Source organism: Zootermopsis nevadensis, unplaced genomic scaffold (assembly GCF_977971745.1).
Source record: "Zootermopsis nevadensis isolate Lab colony 2312 unplaced genomic scaffold, Znev_1.0 Znev_ptg000013l, whole genome shotgun sequence".
NCBI classification, from domain to species: domain Eukaryota; kingdom Metazoa; phylum Arthropoda; class Insecta; order Blattodea; family Termopsidae; genus Zootermopsis; species Zootermopsis nevadensis.
In genome coordinates, this window is record NW_028259145.1 from 14,983,588 (window position 1) to 15,004,288 (window position 20,701).

Here is a 20,701-nt window from a genome sequence, read left to right on the forward strand (position 1 = left end):
TAGTCGAGCGTTGTTTCCGATAGTTTCCGAGAAGCAAGCTGCTCGCCTGACCTTTCCATTTGCCCTTTTAAGATGAAACTCATCTAAACGCTACATACAATTTCATTCCCTACCTTAATTGAAACAAAATTTTTATCCATTACAAAGATCAAAGAAAAGTAATTGTTTATTCTGAGAACACCAAAAACATACAAATACTTTTTTTGGGCAAAATGTAGAGCTAGAGATTGTTAAATCAGGTAGTATGCGTAGTTACCATTGGACTTAGAAAGTTTAAACAAAGCAGGCTTCTAATTCGTAGTCCCTGCCGTAAGGAGCGTTGTGCTCGTCTCCTTATTCAGGAAATACACATTTTCCGGATAGATCTCATGTTTAGCCTCCATTAATGACAGAAGAAATAATTCGATGCGATGACAAACTGTTCCAACCATAGAACAGTCAGACCTAATAGCAGCTGTATTGAGAATCTTATCACACCGGCAATTTTTAATCACAGACTAATGACTTTGCGTTCTAGTGCAGGAAAGAGAATGCAAAGCAGGAAATAACATTATTTTTGGCCTTGAAATTATATGCAGGACATTATTGCATGTTGTTCCGCATTTTATGTTACACATGTGTGTGCGGAAGATTGACACATGACTAATTAGAACCCGTGAGTAAAGTCAAACACCGGACACTTATCCGAGAGAGTGAAGCACAGGAACGGGTTACAAGGTTTTAATACAGCATTCTTGACAGAATATGGATTCACATACTGAGAAAAACGCTATCAATAATGGCAAAGCTACCAGGCTAATAAATTATATATTAGCCTTCCAAATACTGGAGGGATTGCAGACGGTTCAACTTCTGCGGGCAGGTAGAAGCAGTTGCAAAATTCTGAAAACAATCATGCAGAACTTTATTTTAAGAGAGTAAAGCTGCCCTTAATTTTTAATAAAGTAATTTTGAGTACAAATTCAGTGAAGTAAAGTACATTAGTTTGCAACAAAATTATTTTGCAGACACGAATTAAATATTTCACGCAAAACGAATTTGGAACTAACTTTTTAGTATCTTTAATCCAGAGCTAATATATTGATAGAGAACTGAAGAACAAAGCTGCTGATTGTTTAAAATGCACTGCTCTTTGTTATTATGAACTAGTCACAAAGTGTTTACGTCTTTGTCATGAATATTTGACGTGTGGTCTTGTATGGCACAATCTTCCCTTCCAAATTTCTTAATGGCACTCGTTTTCAAACAAAGAATGATACTTGGTTCTGCAACATCAGTTTCCATTAAATGAACCTGGCTTTTGTAATTTGTAATGTGAGGACAGGTTTAAGAACTTTTAAAAGTGTTCTTTAAGCCTGCTAAGTCACGTACTCTTATATATGACATTGGAAACGCTAAAGTGGTTTCCAAATGAATTATCGTAGAGCCCATTTATTGCAAAATACATCTGTAATTAATTATATTTCTGAAGCCTACACAAGTATATTTGGGCTTTAAAAGTATTAATTTTCTTCGACAGTCATAGTTTATGCCCTTTGTCCTGTTCAGATACAGAACTAATTTCTGAAACAACGCAACCATTATGAGATATTTAGAAAGACTCCTTGGACGGGAGTTATGCCGTACTATCTCTGTTCAAAGATTAAAATTAATTTTCATGCGTCATGAAGCTTTCTGGTCAAGAATTTATTTACTTTCTATGGAGTCCAGAAGTTTATCACTGTCTTCAAAGAAGACCCGCCACTTTACTTAACCTGAGCCAATTAATTTCAATATAAACCGTCACGTGCTATTTGTATACAATTTGCTTTAACTTGTTCTCATTTTATAGACAATCGGTTTCTCACATTTATCACAACTCGCGTTTTTTATGATGCAACTATAGTTTATTGTTACATTAAAATCAAGACAGTCATTCTAAATGAATGTTAATCGCACTCACATTGCTATGTAGAAGTAAAAGGAAACATTCCTACACGTCACTTTATAAGAATTTTAGTTCTACGCTGGTTCTAATGTTGTATACATCACCATAATATTATGTTTGTCATTGGTGGTCTAAAGAGTCCCTTTCTAAAAATTCCGCAAGATTGTTAAAGTGGCCATTGTCTTAATAGCTTAGGTCGTCAGAAAAATGTCGGTGACGCTAAATTTGCGAATGACGTTCTTCAAAATAAATGTTGTCTTATATTGCTAAGATCTATTACATCGTATAATGATTCCTTCACAATTCCGAATAAATGATTCATTTTTATTGTGTTCATTATTAAAAATAGTATTAAAAGTACGAAGAAAATAAGCAGCCAGTATCTGAGGGCAGGTATGGCTGGAAGAGAAATTGTGATTAGGCTTTCTTCGACAATTATTCCCTATAAAAACTTTACGTATCAAAGACGTTCTTCTTAAAAAACTAACAGTCGCTCAGCTGGTTAGTTTATTCTTCGCATTTTATGGAACCGGGAAGTTCATTGCCGTATTTGCAAGAGCCAATTACTAGGTCCTATTCAGAGCCAGATGGATTCATATCATATTTCGTTTAAAGACACTTTGAAAGATCCTATCATATGGACCAACGCCTATGTCTGTAAAATTGTGTTTTTTATTTTCTTTTGAGGTTTTCTGATTACAAGTTTGTATGCGTTTCTGTTTTACCCGTGTTTGTTACATGCGTCGCCCATCTCATTCACCTCAAAACGATAACCTTTACATTATTTGATAAACAGCTGAAATTACGAAGATCCAAATATTTCCCTCAGTACTCTGTTCTCAAATACCCCAAACTTTATTCTTTACCTAATGTGGAATACCAAGTTTAAAACCTATAGGCCTACAAAACAGATGCATATGAGACGAGGTAATGCTCCACATATTCTTAAAAGTCTTCACTAGACGGCCAGCTTCATGTTTTAATCAGGAAGAGTCCCTGGCGTCCTTTGATAGGCTCGTTTGGGACTTGGCGCCAGTCTGGCCACGAGGATTAAAAAGAAGTATCGTACATCCCTGCAAAATCTTGTACATTCCAGTCAATATTGGAAATAGTTGGTGCAGTTAATTGTGGTATTCTTGGATACTGTGCAGGTTTGTAGGTTAGGTTACCATCGTTCTTGATAACGTATCTCCTCCACATCCAGGGAGTAGCAGCAGCGCTTTTACCCAGAAGATGTAGACGATTCCTCAGAAACGTTGGTAAGTGACTACAGGGCTACAGACTACTACAGTCCAGAGACCTCAACCCACATTTTGACCGCCGCGAAAATTTCAAATCTCGGTACAGTTGACGACATGGTGCCAGTTGTACTGTTGTGAATAAACAGTCCCCCCCTTCAGAAAAACCTTTATAAGATTAGTAGGATGTTCATTTCATTTGTGTCGACTTGGCTTTTTTTGTAACATTTACAGTTTCAGTACTCACATTTAAAATTACATGGACAGTTTGAAGTAAAACAATAACGCCACGGCTTCTCACTTCATTGCTACTATTTTATAAGAAATATGCAGTGAATGCCAGTGCCCTTGTTCGCGGTTCCATATATGTTCAAAGCCAGGAAACTACTCAGGAATAAAACAAAGTGATGACGTCACCGAGTTGATCGCCCCGCAGAGTCTGTGTCATTGTTTTATCGGTTTGCAGATTTCCTTTGCATGATAACAGGCGAGTAGACATTACACGTGTTCGTATCGTCATGGATATTCGTTTCCTTTGTTCACCGATAGGTGCTTAAATTTTGATGTTGTTAATTGTACACAGAATGAATCCAAATTGAAAAATACTGCAAGACGTGTACTACATACGTGTAACGAATGTGGCTTGGGAGCAAATATATAAACACAACTGAACATATGGACGTAGCAGGAGATGAGATTTGGCAACAGAATAATAATAATAATATTAATAATAATAATTCAATCGATTTATTTAAGTGCTTGACAGCAGCCAAATAAGGCCAATAACAGCCAAGCACTAAACCAGAGTACAGGATAAAATATAATAAATAATTGAATTCATTTCAATAATAATAAAAGTAAAACATTACAAATACAAAAAACAAACAAACAAATGAAACTAAATATATAAATGTACCATACTACTACTACTAATAATTCAATTCATTTATTGAATAATATTTCACAAGTAAATGGGCTAAATACGATACCTAAGTAATATAATTCAATTAAATAATTCTAATAATAATAATTCAATTCTTTATAATAATAATAATAATAATAATAAAATATGAATTGAATCATTTGAAAATTTAAAAACATGTCTTATTTGAAAACAAAGCTAACAAAAAATAATTTTGAAAACGTCGAAGTATATTCTATAAAAAATATTTTCCACATGTTTTGCACAGTTACGAAATGCGACTTCTTGCTTTTAGGAAAATATAAAAAATTATGGAGCTCAGGAAAATGTTTTAACTCACAAAGCGGAAATTTAGTTGGGATAAATGGGCAGTCTGTGTTATCACGGGCTGCATAATTTATTATACAGGTCACCAAGCACTTATTGCAAAATCTAGGAGGTTACGATGTACCGCGCACGTGGTTTAGTTGGGGGAGACAAGGAATTCAGGCATAATGTTGATGGTGAAACGATTTGTAAAACATAATCCTCATAGGTTTATGTTAGTGAAAACTGTTGAAAGATCTGTAAACTGTAAATGTTCTCAGCACCTGTATCGTTTCCCGAGTGACAGAAAGGTTAAAAATTTCCTAATAAAAGCAGTAATGGCATTTAATCATGTATTGCATAACTTGTCGAATATCGTAAATCATTTACGGGCACTTTTCCTTCGGAATATACAGTTTGCTTGTATTCGAAAATTACTTCCGTCTGATGTTTGGTTCCGAGTCTGAATATTACCATACTCTGCAGCCATCTAGGCTTCAGTTGTGTTTAATGAATTATTACAGTACGGAAAACGAGTGAAAAGATTGCTTTTAAAAGCCTGTTTTGGTCTCGTGGCACACCACGACTACTTGATTCAACTGACAATCAAGTTCTCTTAGAAAACGCAGGCCATCATGCTTTGAAATGTTCTCTGACTGAAAATTCTGCCATTTTCACAGTGAATGTTCTTGCTTGGTTGGAAGTTGTAAATAAATCCCGTCTTCCGAACTCATTTTTCTTTCGACCGCAACAAAATCCCTATCATTACGTAAGTATGAGTGTCCTCTCTGAGGGAGGTACTGATCCACCGTCTGGGTCTGTGCTTGACAGTGCCAAGAAGAATCTAACCACAGTATGGTTTCGGTTCTGTCCTGCGCAAGTGCCAGACAAATCACTATCATATTTTATAAAGACGCCAATTCGTTTGGCCCTTTCCTTCCCTCGTCTTCATGTTAAGCGTAGAATCGGCAGTGTTTGGACCCAGTAAGTTTACACTGAAAACCCTGTCAATTACCTGCGATAGAATAAGTTTTGATCTGGAATTTCCGGTAGGCGCAAATTTTGCATATAGTCAAGTGCGATAGCAACAGCAAAGCTTTCGAATTAGTTTCTTTCATTTTTGAGTGGAATTTCCCGGCTCGTTTCTTGTGGACAAGCAGCTTTTATTTTTGGATTATATTGTAGTGTCATGTTGTGAAATATAAGAAAGAATTATTATATCATATAATAATTGTTACTTTAATTTTTACTGACAACTCCTCGCAGCGACTGCACGTGTCTGTCTACCTGTGGACGGCCAAGGGACAGATTGAGTCTGTCCTTGAAAATGTTTCGGTACACACTGAAAGACACCTTCAAATCAGGATGTTTGTCTTGGAATAGCTCATTCATCAGTTTTAAATTTAGTTTTCACTAAGGTGGAGGACTTCCTTGTTCGTGTGATGTCCTTATGTAGTGGGAAGATTTGTGGCTGTCCGTGGCTGCTGCTTCTACGGCACCAGGTGTGCATTTTGAGGCCTTTCTTCTGCATCAGTAAAAGATTTTGCTTTGGAATTCGTTGTAAGAAATCATTATCGCTTTATGTTGACTTCCGCTCAGCGCTGACTATATACTGATAGCTCAGTTGAAGGAGAAACTTCACAGTCAGTGAGTGACATGTGGATTTTCTGCCAGAAATCGATGTTATAACTAACGCAGTTCTCTTGCAGACGGCAGATTGACTTTCAGTTATCGCATTGTTTGTTTTAACTCGGTTTTATCCAAAACGTATCCGAAGTACACAAAACGTTTCGCTTCAGAAAGAATGATTACTTTACATGTAACGTTACCAGTGAATAATGTGGCACAAAATAAGGCCTAAGTCGTTTTAAATGTTATTACTGACCTTCATAAGTACGGCCTTTATTCCTGAAATATGAGACGCCGAAAGTATCTGCTGCTCGCGTCTGAAAAAAAGTTGTGGATGTTTTACTCGGTTTGCTGGAACCTTGTTCCAGACTTGGAGTGCATATTCTTGTATGGTTTCAAAGTGAGGGGGCGAATAGCTGTTCAACATGGTTTCTGTTTAGTTATCCCGGGAGCAGCAGTGTTTGGGCTTCTACTGATCGCTTCACGAAATTCTACCATTTTGTTCCCACTTATAGTTCTGTTAGGGTAATTTCGGTTTGGTGTGATGGCGCACATAGCTAAATATACCTATGCACACATCGATTGATGTCAACTTAGTTGGAAGTTTTACCAACAAAATACACCACTTTTACTAGTCTCAGTATGTGGACGTTTTGCATTTAACAGCAAAATATTTTTTTTTTGTATTGCTTATTACAACTTCATGCACAGATATAAGTGTAGGATCTTCTAGTACATTGTTATCTCAGAGCAAAATTTAGTTTCATTTGCAACAAATAATTAACAGAATTTCTACTACTAAGTGGGACTTCCACCTTATTTCTTGACATTGTGTATTTGTGAATGACCATTCCTCATTTCTGTTTCGAAGGTTACGAGAACAAAATACACTTTTCTTCCATTCCTAGTGACATAGATCTTTCGTAAAGCTTGCGCTAATAATTTCAAAGTCTGAAAATTATATTCTTACGGAATTTTAATGACGTTCTTAAATTGAATAATTGCTGGATTCCTATAATGACGAGTTTACCCTGCTGTAGCCTCGGTTACAATTTAAAAAATATATAGCAATAAGACCTAGGTGGAAAGCAATAACGCTCTAATCGCCAGCATGTCAGTTCCACTTTCGATAAGTTAAGTTAGATAAGTCCAATTAGAGGAATAACAGAAGTAAAGCAAAGTGTGAATGTGTGTGCGTAAGAGACGACTGGGCAAGTTCTTGTTTGGTCAGCAGATGCCTATCTCATTTCGAGATGTGCAGTTGCACACGTTGCAACATTGCATTCATTCTGCACGTAAGCATTTCTTCCGCGAAGATAGGAGATACTGAGTTATTGTCAGTATTTTATCGGTGTCGTCGTGTTTTTGAAATAAAATTGTGCTTAAATACTGAAATTGCTAGTTTATTGTTTCAATCGTGCAAATCGATATAATCCCTGTGACAGATTGATGTTATAAACTGTTGTGACACCGCACAATGATTGATTTATGACCTTAAGGATTGTCGAGCCTCGAAATAGGGGGTGGCCATGGATCGCTCTTGCATTAAAATAATTACGTTTTCCTAGCAACTTGATCAGAGACTGAGAGAAACTGAGGGAGAAATCGGTAGCACTGTAGAACAGGACTATATAAAAGACGTAAATGAGACTAATACATCGCGTATTTCTGTTTGCCTTAATTGCGAACAGTATTAATTACGTATGATTTCCATTAATACTCTGTCGATTCCACGTTTTGAGTACGTCAGACATATTTAATGCTGTCAAACACTGCATAAATAAAGTGTTTAAAAGAAAAAAAAATCAGTTTGTTTTTACTGATATTTAACTATATTTTATCAAACTTCAAAGATGTTTGTGCTTTGCCTGCCTTTGTATATAGGCCTACATTGTTCTGTTATTTAATTAATTAACAGAAATTTTATTCCTATAATAGTACTAATCACTACCAGCTATATAGTCAGGTTTAAACCTGAAAGCGAGAATGGACGAGCATATGTTAGGAAAGTAGGCTTTGTGAGTTCTGCCCGAACTCCGTATATTTAATATTTGTACTGTCCGCAAATGTTTGTACTATAATTAAGTGTTATTTCTGTCAGTCCTTTCCATAGACAGCACTAGAGCACAATCTGTTTAAAAAAAATACTGTACGCAATTTCTCCTGTTTACGCGTAAAGTGTATTTTGATGTGGCCTCTGGCAGCAATGTGTGAGGTATGCATGGTCACCACAGCGTGTCCTATCCATGCTGGCAGTTGAAGTGGAGTCGGAGGTCTGGCCGGCCGTTGACCGACCTTGCTAAGAACGTCACAATTCTCTGCCGCCTGCATTGCTACTTGCCCGCCACGAACATTTCGATCACGTACTCAGCTTCCCCCCCCCCCCCCTCTTTTACAAGCTAATCGACTGTTACAAATAAAATGAACTAATAATAGTACTCCGAACTCTTTTTACGCTGATGCTGCTTACTGTGCGCAGGCAACAAATTCTTTCGAACAGATTCCTTTTTGAGAAGGCGACAATCGCTCAGCTGATGAAGAAATTCCCTCTTTTTACTGAACTGGAAAGTCCATTATCGTACCCACACAAGCCGTGCACTTGACACTGTCCCAAGTCTCTTAAATTTAAATTAAGTAAATGCAGGAGTTGTCGACATTTCAAGATCCGGGGTCGCCCCCAATCGACTCATTATTTAAAATGCATCCAAATTTCTGCTTCAGAAACGTTCACATATTATTACAGAACGTCCCTACCGTGTGGTGAGCACTCCTGCATCGTATTCGTGACAGTCTCGGTTCTGGGCTCTCATGACCGACGTTTTTTCATGGTTTTACTCATTTCCTCTAGGCAAATTCCTTCCATATCCTTACCACGTCATTATTTGTAATTCTGCCGTTTGACGCTATAGTCTAAGGGGCCACTGGCGTCGTTAAATAAACCACAAAATAAAATTCGCATATTATTTAATAACGTTCAGACATACGATTGTACTCACTTGATGTTTTCATGATGTCTTTGTCACAGCATGTGATTATTGCCATGTCAGAGTGATTTCTATGAAATACGCCTTGCATCAAACGCCATTATTTGCTTATTCACTGTCTGACTGAGGAAAGGTACCTAAGACACTGAACATGCTGAACATGTAGATCTGTGTATGTCAGGCTGAAGTTAACACAAAACAATTGTCTCTTCAAATAATATACCGTGCCTGTTTATTACAGAGGAATTTAATATTTTTTGTTAGCCAAATATCAATGAACATGAAAGGAATAAAAATACAATTTAAAGAATAATAGCAATAAAGGAGATTGTAAAGGTGCACTGTTTGAAGTGCACTGATATTCCAAAGCGTTCTTCACGTCACTTAAAATGTTCGTTGTTGCATTTATGTGACCCGAGGCCGCTGTTGTGACTTAGGTTATTTACGCGCTGTCATCCTAAGTCATGCAGATTGAATATCCAAGAAGGAACAACGAACCCCCTTCCCCGGGGATATGCATCCTCCTGCGAATTTTCATCTCCTCGGTTGTACGCGCTCTCCTCTCACTCTCCTTAAATTGATCACACCAAAATTATTTGGCGATAAGTACTAAATATGGAGATCCTCGTCGGGTTGTATTTTTATTTCCTTAATTTTATTATGCAGTTCTTTTTCTCGTCATACGAGTAGTCTTCGCCATTTATATTTCTTAGTTAATTTTAATAGGACAATGACTCGAGCACAATGGAATGTGCGAGGAAGGTAGCTGTCATGGCGGAAAGACACACAAATGTAATATACATAATATTTTGAGTGGCAAACAAATCAATTAAGATATGTGGTCATAGAAGGGACGATACGCTCAATATTAGAATGGTTCGTAGAGATATACGTCGTGGATATGTGAATTGGATTAAATTGGCTCGTTATAGGGTCAGTAGCGAGCTTCTCAGAATGTTCTGGTGAATGCTCTGGACCCATAAAATCATATATTTTCCGACTGACTGTATAACCATCGGCTGCTCAAGAACGAAATTAATTAGCTGATCAATTAGATAGGTAGATTTCGTAGTTAATTTCGTTCAGGGCCTAAGTCAGCAATCACTTTCTTGAGAAGCCTGTCTTCTGGGTTGTTGCGGCGTGTAGTCTGGTAGAAGTTTACCGACGTCTCAGAAGTACTTGCTACCTTCGTCATCAGTGCGATGTTCCAAATATTTATTTGTAGGCCTGTGTGGAAACGGTGAATATTAGACGAACGAACGTTGATAGAAAAAATCACAGAAGCAGATTAAATTAAAGATAAGTAAAGTTTGTTGTAGGTACGTGTGTTCGACTCTGTTGGTTATTACAGTGATGAATATTTTATTCAAATTACGAATGAATGTATTCTTGTTAAATTGTTTTAAGTAATTTTGGCAAACATGTCTGTCTTATAACAGAAATAATATTATAGGTATAAGATATTACCTTGAGAGATGTAAGTGGGAAATGAATTAGCAAAAGAAAGAATATGAGAAAGGAAGGTAGAAAGAAAGATCGAACGTCTTCCATATCATGAACGTAAGCGGTACATCGTGTGTCAACAGAAACTTGTTCGGTATTAGTGGAATTAGGTCGTGGTTATTCCCTTTGTCGTCACTGTGATATCGCTTTTCGTTATCTTGCTGCCATTAATCCCGCAGCAGAAACCGAGAAGCCAGTAAGATTACACACATCATTATTTTCTGGTCCTACTGAGACATTTCTGTGCTCAGCTCGCTGAATGAGCAATGTGTCGAGATCAACTTCGTGCCTGTGTCCAGAATATGCTCGTGGTGACATGTTGTGCAACTTGTCATCTTATAATATCCCCCAATTAATCCAAGCTTTTTTAACTACAGCGAATGTGAAGATGACTGTCTTCTGGGTTGCACCTTGTGGCCCGGAAGAAGTTTACCGGCGTTTCAGATACTTCCATTGTATAAGACCGACAATGATAAGGGGAAGATAACATTAAGACATTAAGATTAACGTTTACGTTTCCTGTACACAGAATATTCACTCTGCGATGATTGCATGCAGGCTGCTAGACAGCAGATCTGAAAAGCATCTATTTTTAGTGTCATCGCAAAAATGTGCATTTACTCTATCTTTTTCGTTACATTTTGTAGTTTTATGTCCTTAAGTGTCTCGGTCTGAGTGCAGGTGCAGTTTTGTGTAACTTCCGCTTTCAGGGATTAGCCACTTCGTATGTTTAAGGTGTTCCAACGTTTCGGAAAATGTTGCAGTTACCATCGTCACATGCCCTAAAGACGGCAACTGCAGTGTTCATAGAATCTTTGGAACACCTTCGACACACAACACGGCTTATCCCCGAAAGCCCAAGTTAACTATACGTTGCTTCTTCTGTTAATAATTCTACAGTTTTACATCGACGTTCAAGTTTGCACTGGGAAGAAGTATACTGAAGCGACTGTAACTTGTTTTGAAATTCTATGTTGACCTTGTTCTGTGGAATGCTGTCTCCATCTTCAGGGCTGAAGATAGAGACAGTATGTTTCTCCGAAACGTTGGTATCTGCGTACGAGTCTCTACGACGCCACAACCCAGAACAAAAATGTCGCCATTCTCACCGCCTCGAGAACCTCGGATTCCACGTTTGAAGTAGATGTAGGTAAATGGGCATTGTCAAACTCCGGCCGCGATTATCTACTCTGAAATAGATTTGTACAGCTGTCTGAACATTCAGATAATGAGTGTACAGTAACGAAGTAAGTCAAGTAAATGTTCGGAGTTTCATCTACCAAAATTCCTGCACGGAAGAATAATAAGCGTCCTCGTGGTGGGAGGTCCGTGCGTCAGCAACCAAGGCCAATCACTGTTTGTCCATGGAGATTTGAATGACAAGCCCTGTAGATGGCAGTGCTGCAGGTCTCTTTCTGCCCGCATCCGCCTTGTAATAAGAGGAAAGTATCGCTCCTGTTTTAACATTTACCTTCGACAATCGGTCATTACGGTTCCACCGAAACATTGCGATAACATGGTGACAACATTATTTAAAAATGCAGGTCTGTATTTCATTATCTACAAACCTTGCTCCAAGGTGTGTAGCTTTAGTGAATGTTTAACGAGATAAATAAAACGGTGAGATTTTAAGCCCATACGGAGGATGGTTTGAAGATGTCTGTCATCTGGAATCGCCCTGATGATCTAGGCGGCAAGCACCTCTGATGCATCGATGCAACGGCCCTACAATCCAAAAGACAATTGGCATTATTTTTTAAGCATTCATGTAGTTCTTGAAGTGTGCGTTGTAGTAGAGGTAGCATTAGTACATTTCAGGGCTCTATTATGTCTCTCAACTGTCAGTAAAGTAAGAAAAGGAAGTCAAGAGACTACAGAAATGGTAAACTGCCAGCCTTAAGGCATGGACGTACACTCTGAGGGTAGGCAGCAGGGAGACATGATGAAGCCACAAGCCCTTCTCGTCTTAATTTGTAGCAGTAAAAATTGTAGCCTTACGAATTCACGTAATTATATAATTGTTAACTTACAATTCCTGCTAAATTCGCACCATTGCCAAGCTTATGATTGTTAATGTGATTGCAGAGTGTATAGGTAATTCATCTACGATCTGCATTCAACATTTCTCTTGCTTAGCTCCAGTGATTCATTAGATGTCGCCATCATACCTAACGGTAAATATCGCACGATCGCAATGATTTTATTTTACATTCTGAAACAAATTACCTCTGCAAACGTTGCATATGTTTCGATCATCAATTACCACTCAAATTTCAGAATCATATTCTAGTACACCACTCTTAAATCTCAAAATTTATTGCAACCGCTAAATTGATAGGTCTCTTAGTGATAGTAGAAAATGTAATAATAGTACAGTGCAGTGGTCTCTGGTGTTACTGTAATCATCAGGTGGTTTATATAGGTCTATTATCAATAGGTACAGGCACACAAGCATCACGACTATATTCTATCATAAGCCTATTTTCTTTATAACATAAGAGTAGATTAACAGGAATATTTTATTATCAAAATAATATATGTTTCATCATGTACTGTCAAACGCTCGCCGCTGGCATAGAAAATATAACTTTAAAATTATATTTATTAACATGTTGTATACTGCACACGTCTCATATGTAATAAACACTCTCATGTAATGTAAAAATAAACACGAGTACCTACAGTTATTTCCGTTAAGTGAGAAAACGATTTCACTTCCCACACGAAGAAAGAATTGGCAGTACTTAAAACCGCTTGTATTTCTCTAAATATATCACAGTCGGAACTGAAATCCTTAAGTAACTTGTTGGATAACGATGCTTTCACAATACAACGCCTAACGGACAGGTATAGTCCATTAACGTTTTGTTAAAGCCCTCTTTCTTCGATCACTTTTCTTTTCAGCAGCTGTTAGTGTGCTACGGATCGGGACTTCCTAGACTGACAGATCACGAGTTTGAATCTCAGTCATATGTTCAGATGTAAGTGATATAAATGTTACGTTCACAAAGTTATAATTTACTTTCACGGTGAGGGAACGACGATAGAATGACTATAATCACAACTGTGGCATAAATTGTTTGTTTGCTGTGATGTGTGGTCGCGCACCCATGATATTCATGATCTAGTCACTAAACTGTGAGAAGAATAAAGATAATCAGGGGGTTGCAAAGATTTTTGTACTAGAATATATTTTGCTAAAGGAAACAAATTCTGTATGATTTGAGGTTTTCACAGCGGTGAGTATGAAGATTTCTGTCTTCTGGGTTGTTGCGCTGTGTAGTCTGGTCGATGTTTACCAACGTTTCAGAAGTCATACTGCCTCCGTCATCAGGGCGAAACGTTGGTAAACATCGACCAGACTACACGGCGCAACAACCCAGAAGACAGAAATCGAAACAACTTTTCTTTTCACATGGTGTCTTATTGGCGACTTACCATGAAATTTTTTATACTTCTAATTTATTTTGATTAGGCCTATTAGTCTATCATTATCTCTCTTACATTTGATCTTTACTTATTCTACAGTTGTCTATTTAGTGTCAGTGTGAATATTTTAACAATAATAATGTTTTAATAAATGTCCAATGTAAAATTAGTCTGTGAATTCGTACGTTAGATGGAAAAGGTTAAGAACCACTGTTCTAAAACACTCTATTTCTGAGGTCTAACCCTAGGTTGAGGTTTTAGGCTGTTGGAATACAAGAGCCATAAATTTATTTACGCTCCTTTCCTTAAAACCTAAGCACTTCCTTCGGAGACTTTGAGTCCATTGTAAGCTGCTTGTTTTGAACATTGGCCAGGTGTAATCCAGTTCTTGGCAAAGATGTTCGTGATTTTCTGTTCTCTCTTTAGCACCTTAAAATACATTTTTATGCTTCCATTGATGCCGTTTATCTACTCCCCAAGTCTTCAAAATAAAGTAATTTCTTCTGGTTTTCGGACCTAAATGTTCATGCATTCCGCATTTTCTCCGTGTATGCTACATTTATCGCCCACTGCATTCTTCTTGATTTGATCATTCTAATAATACTTGGTGAAGAGCGCAAATTATGAATCCCCTTATTAAGCAAATGCCAGCATCCAGCTATTATCTCTGTTTCCCTCCTAAGCCCAGATATTCTCCTCAGCGCATTCAAGTAACACCTAAAGTTGCAGTTTAAGCTCTCGTTATTTAAACAGGATATGGTCGAATTATAAATTCATAATTACGTAACTCATCACCTGAAGTCACGTAACCTGGCTAATGAAACAATTTAATTATATAGCCTGAAATTTACAATTGTCGTTTTGTAGACTGAGAAGCATGTTTGTGTACTTCATCACGGGTGATAGCAGATGGAGCTTCCGAAACGTCTGTATTTTATTCAACTTTATTGTTTTTAGAATGTGTGTGGGAGCGGGGTTAAAATAATAGAATGTCGTTTATCATTAATTTGCCTTTGATGAATCTGGATCATTAAGCATGCACGATGAATACAATTCTGTCTTTGAGGATAAAATGTTAAATCTCCTATTAATTTCACTTTGTGCTTCTCAGTTTAAGGTTAAAGTTGTTCTAATTTACTGAATTTTCATGGATAAATACACCTATAGCATTGTTTAACAAACATGCTTTTACAAAGTTGTACTGCAGCTTAGAGTCTGCGATATCAAGACGCGATCTTCCCGATTTTTGACTCTAACTGTCGGAATTTTCTTCATCCTGTATTGAGAAACTCGATAGAAGGAAATGTAACCAACAAGTAACGTGACAAAAATCCCCATTTTCCCCGAAATCTTTCTTGAAGTAAATTGTACCGGATCAATGAAATTGCTTATTTACCACAACAATTATACCAATATACGTGTAGGCCTATTCCTGGCGCAGCACAGCGATCATTTTATGAATTAAACTCGTGCAAAGCAAAAACTCAACGATGAGCATGCAAATTTTTTTTACTATAAAACCAGTTATAATAGCCTAGGTACCAAACCGGAAGGGGAAATGGAGACTCTGTAGTACTATTTTTTGACAAGGTCGTTCAGTAAGATATTACACAGTGCACATTCATCAAGTGTTTTATATCGCTTATGCAGCTCATCAGCTATGCAGACATTGCATTTTACATAAGCACAAGCGCCTTTAAGTGTACTATCTGGACTTTATTATATGAATATTATAAATTTGAATGAGTCTTAATGAGTTCTATAATTTTATAATTTCAATGTAATGTTAATGCCAAGTAGATTCTACACGTGATCAGCACAGTCAAATTGTAAATTCTTATAATAGCTTTGAATGTATGCCATATGCAAAAAAAGTCGATTTAAAGTCATCAAGGGGTTTCGGATGTGAAAGGTGCAGAGAGAAATACCGAGGGATGGGCAGGATCACACTATTATATGTTCAACCAGTCAAAAACAACGGGAAATTTTTACTTACAGAAACAATTTTACTGAAAAATGTAACGAAGTAGCATATATAAATTAAAACCATTAATCATCTTTGCTTAATTACGAAAGCTGCGAAGCGTTAAGACGTAAGCATCTGTTTTGCTGCTTGTAAAGACTTCCATGTATGCAGGTACATAGTAGCCTATGGATGAGTGACATTTTTTTGTTTCCACAAAGCAACTTATAACAATTAAAATTAATTAATGTTGTATAACAAAAAATCAAGATCGTTTCTTATCCTTGTTTAATTAAAGTATATAGTACGATTTAATGTAAAGCATTATCAAAATGATCTTATATTGAGGTCATAAATGTGTTACGTTGCAGAACAATACAAGTGCATAGTTGGCCATGGATGAATGATCACGTGGTGACAAATATTATCCCACGAGATCCAAAATCCCTCAATAGTAAATGATCACCAACTAACAAAGCTACCTTCTCTTGCTAATCATATAGATCGGTTTATGTACTTAGTGTAAAGAAGGCATGAGCTAAGAGTGACTGTGGACACCAATCAATCATTCCGCTGTTTTTCATCCGTATCCAAATTATCTCGAGCAAATGACCTAAATGTACGAGAGCACAGATAAAAGAAGCTGAGCGTGACATTAGAACTATAAAGAGAGGTTCCAGTTGAACTTAATAAGGAAATTGAATCGTTTATACAATTTCGCTGTTCCTTGCAGTTTATCATATCTCTAAGGCTCAACAATTAACTGCATATCAATATGTCTTTTGGGATATTGCGCCGTATAGTCTGGTAAAAATTAACCAACATTTTAGCTGTGCTTACTGCCTCTATCATCAGGGTGATTGCCGTGTCAGTAATTTTCATATTTGTCGCCGTGAGAACCTAAAATCTCTCCACGGAGCAGAGTATTTGTTGAGAATCCAATAGTCGCTCGGTTGGGTAAAGAATTCCACACCTCTTATAGAACCAGAACATTCATTCCCTTGTTAACAAGAGCTCGCCACGGACACGGCTTACTCACCACACTGATTACGAAGGCAATAAACGTTGATAACCTTCTACCAAACTACACGGCGCAACATCCCAGAAATCATCTTTAGGCTGATTTTTGCTAATATTCTAGGACCTTTTTATTTTGAAAGAAGGAAGAATTACATAACTCAAATACGACAGTCAGTTCGGAACAACTTGCGACCGGATACAATTAATAACACATTTCGCATCTAATATATCAACTTAAACTGATTTATCATCTTTAGTAAATACAGAGACGAATTTTTAATTGGCATTAATTTGGGTTAATTTACGTCCACGGAGTCATACTTTATAAACAATTGGCTTAGACCCTTTAAAGCAATTCAAATATTTGTATCTTAAAATTACTCAGAGAGTTGTTACTCAAAGTGAGGTTCCTTTAATGAGCCGAAAGAAATATTTCAAATGTTTATATAGTACCAATTAGCTAAGTAGTGATTCATATGAATGCAGTACATGAAATGTGAGACTATCAATATTTATTAAGGCTGTGTTACTGGAAAAGCAATAAACTTATCAATTTATAGCTAGTGGGATGCTATAGAAACTTACGTCGCCTACATGATGTCAATACTCAAGCAGTCGCTTGTAAGTCAACTGTGATTACATGTTATTAAAGAAAGTGCCTGGACTCAAGGACAGCTAACTTACCGACAAAGAAAATGAAAGAAATACAAACGAAAGACCATAAACGAACATGCCGCATTGTTATAAGAAGTTTTGAAAAGTAAATAACAGATTACAGGATGAAATCCTAATGGAACACTGACAGCACAAGAAATGCAGTTCATTTGTTACCGTACGTTTCAGCGTGATTGCTGACAATGAGGTTTGAATGCAAAAACCATTTGGGCCGCTTTTTTCCAGAGTACCCATAAATCCGCGCTGGTCTTTTGGGTTCTATCTAATGTAGACTTTTATACAGAAATCCAGCATCAACATCTTCATCTCCTTAAGAATCTTCAATTTTCTTACAATAAACCTCTATGGGGAGGTAAGTCGTCAAAAACACATAAGAACACGTGGTTAAAATCCGTGACCGACAATGTTCAAGGTGTAATATCGTAATGATTATATGTTTTTTTCCACTTCAGTTTTTGTTTATTTAGTTATCTGGAAAGTTACGCTTGGATTGACATGGCAGCTGCAACACAACGCAGAGTCCGTAGATTAAGAATCTGGGAATTTGGTTTCTGCCGACATTTTCACCGCCGTGAGGACCTCAGATCTCATCTTCAAACGAACACAGGTGTTGTTGCAGTAGCAATCGCTCGAGGTTTATAATGGTAACTACTTGTTTACTCGACAGAAGTTTGGTGAAAACAATTGTGAACAACATTTATTCAGGGTCCCTTCGCTTTTTAATTACAACAAAATAAAGATCTGCTACAAAGGTCAGTGTAGTGGGTTATGCAAGACCGACACATTTATAAAATATCTTCAAGGCGACTGAAGACAGATTCCTACCAAAAGTACCGATGTCATGACTCGTCTCCTATCAAACGCAGACTCCCCATGACCTCTCTATAGGCTCTACGATAGCCTCCTCGTAATTTCTTACTACCAGAGTCGCAGCCGTTAGAACTTAATTTCAATTTTTTCAACATGCACGAAATGTCTTTTAGTGAAGCACGACGGACATTTGCTTTTGTTTTTCATTGTATCGCTGTCGTGGTTTTCCTCAATCGCTCTAGGCAAATGTGTGGTTTGTACCTCAAATTACACCACGACCGCCTTTTTCCACCTCCTCTCCAGTTCATTATTCGACGCTATAGTCGGAGAGACTGGAAACGTCGTTAAATAAACAATGTATTAATAAAAGCACACGTAAAAATTTTCCATTAGTAAAAACGTAGCATTGGATTTTATTACTGTTTGTGGGTCTAGTCTGAGATTATTTGTCACTCGCCTAGTGACCTTCGATTTATTTCAAAGGAATAAGAAGTGCTTAGTTTATTTAACGCGTAATATTAATGGCTCTCTTGTCTCGTGGGATTTTCCATTTATCAGATACAATACATAAATGATGACGTCATTGAAATGGGCTCGTCTCATCCGTGAGCCAATAGCAGCAGTTTTGCGCTTGGATGTGTGCCAGTCTCTACCCAGGAATTCCAGCAAGTCAGCTGACATACGAAGTCCAGGACACAGCTCGCTCTGTTAGCGATATGAAGGGTACAGTCGGCGTACGACGCAAACAGGTAGAAAAACTGATTTCTGACGTCAGGAGAAGTTCAGCTGTCAATATGGGTCAAGTAGAACTCGGGCGACGTAGCGTTAAAGATGTGGCTTCAGATACGTACATCAAGATGCCACTACAGTACCACACGCCCGATACCAGACGTTGTAGGGCTTTAATTTGCACCACATAAAATAACTTTGTACATACCATGCCACTGGCTTCATGTAGCACAGTTTTCAAACTTTAGAAACTCGTTTCCTTTCTTTGCGTTAGCTTTTCTTTCTTCCCTGAAGATATATCGGTGAATGCATTACGTTACTGCTAGTGGTCATGGTATACAAAATTTGAAACAATACCCCGTGGAATAAATGAATGCAAATGTCTCACTTCGTTTTCCATAATGAAACTACTTTAAATGAAAAAAAAAACTGTATTTCGATTAAACATCGCTGTTCACAGAACATACTACACAAGTTGCGTAAAGAATTAAAAACTTTGTCAGTAACACACACACACAATGCATAACAATCCACGACTTTTACGCTAGTTACGAACGAGCGAACTCCAGATCAGAGACCATCCATAAATTGTTGCGCAATCGAGTTTATTGATCCAAACGAATCCAGCGAAGGAAACAGATGAGTCACGCTTACACAAAGACATGTGAACCTTACTCAGCCATAGCAAATGAAGCATTGCATGATCCCAAAATATTAACGCCAACGTTTAAGATAAGGAGACATAAAAAATGACAAAACAATGCGAGTAATTTGACTGTTATTTCTTATGTTTTTATGTAATTGAATGAATGTTGACAAGAATATTTAACATTTTGAAATGAAGATACGTCAATGTATCTAAAAGCGTAATTGATTGATTGCCTTCTCCTGATATACGATATTAAAACATTATGACTCAAGTTAGGCACCGAGTGATGTGAAAAATGTTATATTGTATATTAATTCTGAATTTGTTAGCCCATAAACATTTCATTTCACAACACTAAAAACTGTTTTACAGCAGTAATTGCTATAAATGATGGCTTAATGTGCCTTAGCTTGGAGACGGGTCAAATGTCAGGTCACATACTGTGACTGAGGTGTGACAGTGTGCTGCTTGAAACTCTTGGGAATTCCAGAAACATGCAAGCAATCCGTGCACACAACCGAACCTTAATGTTTATACAATTTTCCGAAATAAGTACACAGCATCTCCCTGGTACTTAACTAAGCACTACGCTGTGCAGATGTATGGGGGAGTGGAGGTATAACTCCATGCATTACTAACTTCGTTGGTACATTGAGATGAGCGGTTAGTCTTACGCCCTCGCCCATTTACCTCTAGGAAATAACCGTGGTACCCATCAGATAGGAGGCTGTGTGAGCCCCAGAGCCGGTCTGTATGTCGTCGCGAAGAGAGGAGACCTTCCATGCCGGGAATCGAAGTTCGGTCTCTCAGCTTGTGGTCTAGTCACTACACTGACTGATAGTTATCCTGGCTGTCTCTTCCTTCGAGCTGTGCACCTCCATCAAAACGTAACCCAGTTAGTTTTCATGAGAACGAAG

General features: G+C 37.5%; 1 pseudogene; it reads right to left on the bottom strand.

Annotated features, from left to right (window-relative positions):
• Window positions 1–5,067: 5,067 nt before the first annotated feature.
• LOC147873903 (uncharacterized) lies at window positions 5,068–5,797 on the bottom strand (annotated as a pseudogene).
• Window positions 5,798–20,701: the final 14,904 nt, after the last annotated feature.